This window comes from Bubalus bubalis, chromosome 1, assembly GCF_019923935.1.
Source record: "Bubalus bubalis isolate 160015118507 breed Murrah chromosome 1, NDDB_SH_1, whole genome shotgun sequence".
Taxonomy (NCBI): domain Eukaryota; kingdom Metazoa; phylum Chordata; class Mammalia; order Artiodactyla; family Bovidae; genus Bubalus; species Bubalus bubalis.
Genome location: NC_059157.1, coordinates 81,297,145 through 81,299,617, shown reverse-complemented (window position 1 = coordinate 81,299,617; position 2,473 = coordinate 81,297,145).

Sequence of the window (2,473 nt, the reverse complement as noted above, 5' to 3'; positions counted from 1 at the left end):
CTGCTGCTAAGTCACTTCAGTCGTGTCCGACTCTGTGCGACCCCATAGACGGCAGCCCACCAGGCTCCTCCGTCCATGGGATTTTCCCAGCAAGAGTGCTAGAACTGCTAGAGCCATTCAAATACAGCATATTCAATTCACAAATTTCATTATGTAGCCACCCTCCCACATATGTGTAATTAATTAGAAGTAAATGAGGATTATATGAACTACTTACATGTGTGCATGCTCAGTCAATCTGTCATGTCTAACTCTTTGTGACCCCTATGGACTGAAACCTGGCAAGCACCTCTGTCTGTGGGATTATCCAGGCAAGAATACTGGAGTGGGTTGCCACTTTCTCCTCCAGGGAACTACTGATATAAGTACTACTAATATAAACACAATTTGTGACATAAAAAGTGATTTTACAAAACAATTTATTAAGAAACTAGTAGAGATTATATATTTCATGATTACCTTTGATACAAAGTTTTAAAAACATGCTTTAAAATTAATGCAGTATAGAATCACCATCTGTAAAATTCTTTATATTAATGATATATTAATGTGCTGTCAGTTCACTGAAGACCTATTTGCTATTCACTGTTCCCTGTCTTAAATACTTGTGTATGCAGTATCTAGCACTGTGCTTTATACAGGGTAGGCATCAATGAACTTCTGTTGCATAATAAATTAGCAAATACAGTAATACAGTCAAAATGTTTGCAAATCCCAATTTGTATTTGTACAAATAGCACAAATGGCTAGAAAGGAGAAATCAGAAAAAATTTGAAGAAAAAAGGTTCATATTTGTTTTTGCCTTTTCTTATTCAAAGAACAATTTCTTTTATAAAATGTGGCATTTGGGAGCCTGATTTTTCTATGAAACATTGTCTGGGTCTACTTTACACGTAATTCTTTTCACTGGTAACATTCAAAATATAAACTGCTAAGTGGATTTTTTAAATTTCAACAAACCATTTTCACAAGAGGAAGACAGATAAATATGTCCTGTAATAGATGTGAAGGATCTTGCGTTCCCTTTCTTTCATAGTCTTTTCTTACCCATACTAAGAAATTATTGTCTTTTTATCATTCAGCTGTATTTTAGGCACTTGCTTTAACTATTAATTTATTTCCTTTGCAGGCCCACCAGTGATAATTTGCTCTTTTAAGAGTTTTAAAATATACCCATGGTACCCATTTTCTGCTTGACAGGACAGAACCCTTGCATCTGGATAAGATTTCTGACTGTCATTTTTCTCTTTTATCTTCTAGTAAAAGCAATGACCGAATTTACTATTGCCCTCCTGGCTGTCACTTCACCCAGTTGTTGAATTTAACTCTAGGCCATTTAAACTAGCTTGCTTCATAGTAGATCCTCCAGGAAAATATTTAACTGAGTAATCTTCAGAATAGGAGACAGTAGTGTTAGGAAAATACATCTCTGGGAATTCCTTGGTGGTACAGTTGTTAAACTCAGTACAGGGCCTGGGTTCGATGCGGTGTGGCCAAAAAAAAAAAAAAAAAAAAAAAAACAGAGGAAAAGTCTTTTGTTAGACAGCTATGGTAATAACACTTTTCCTATGTGACACAAGATTTTTTTCCACTTCATAAAAGTTAGTAATATGAACCCCAAGTGAACATAGTCACAATGCATATTACTGGAGAGGTCAGTGAATCTTCTCTATTTTAAAGATCTTTCACAGTATAAAATCAACTGGAAAATATGTGAGCAATATTTAAGTTGGGAGAATAAGAGAAAATAAATTAATGTTACCTCAATAATGACTTCCCTGGTGGCTCAGACGGTAAAGCGTCTGCCTACAATGCGGAAGACTGGGGTTCAATCCCTGGGTCTGGAAGATCTCCTGGAGAAGGAAATGGCAACCCACTCCAGTATTCTTGCCTGGAAAAATCCCATGGATGGAGGAGCATGGGAGGCTACAGTCCATGGGGTCCCAAAGAGTCAGACACAACTAAGCGACTTCAGTTCACCTTTAATAATATATGTTCCATAATCTCTTTGAAATGTAATATGTAATAGATGTTGTTATTGTTGTTTAGTTGCTAACTCGTGTCTGACTCTTTATGACTCCATGGAGTATGGACTATGTGACTACCAGGCTCCTTTGTCTATGAGATTTCCCAGGCAAGAATACTGGAGTGGGTTGCCGTTTCCTTCTCCAGGGGATCTTTTCAACCCAGGGATCAAATCCGCATCACCTCCATTGCAGGTAGATTCTTTACCACTGAGCCACCAGGGAAGTGGCAGTCTAAAATACAAGAGTTAATGAGAAATATTTTATCAAAGGAGGTCCACAGAATAGGGAACATGTAAATAAACTAATAATTAGAATGCTATCAGTGTTTGTCGATAAAGAGGAAAATAAAGGCTATTGCAGCATATAGGAGAGGCACCTACCTGAAGCTGTGCTGGTAAGTGTGAGGCAAGAAAAAGATATTGTTCCCTGAAAAGTTTCGCCTATAT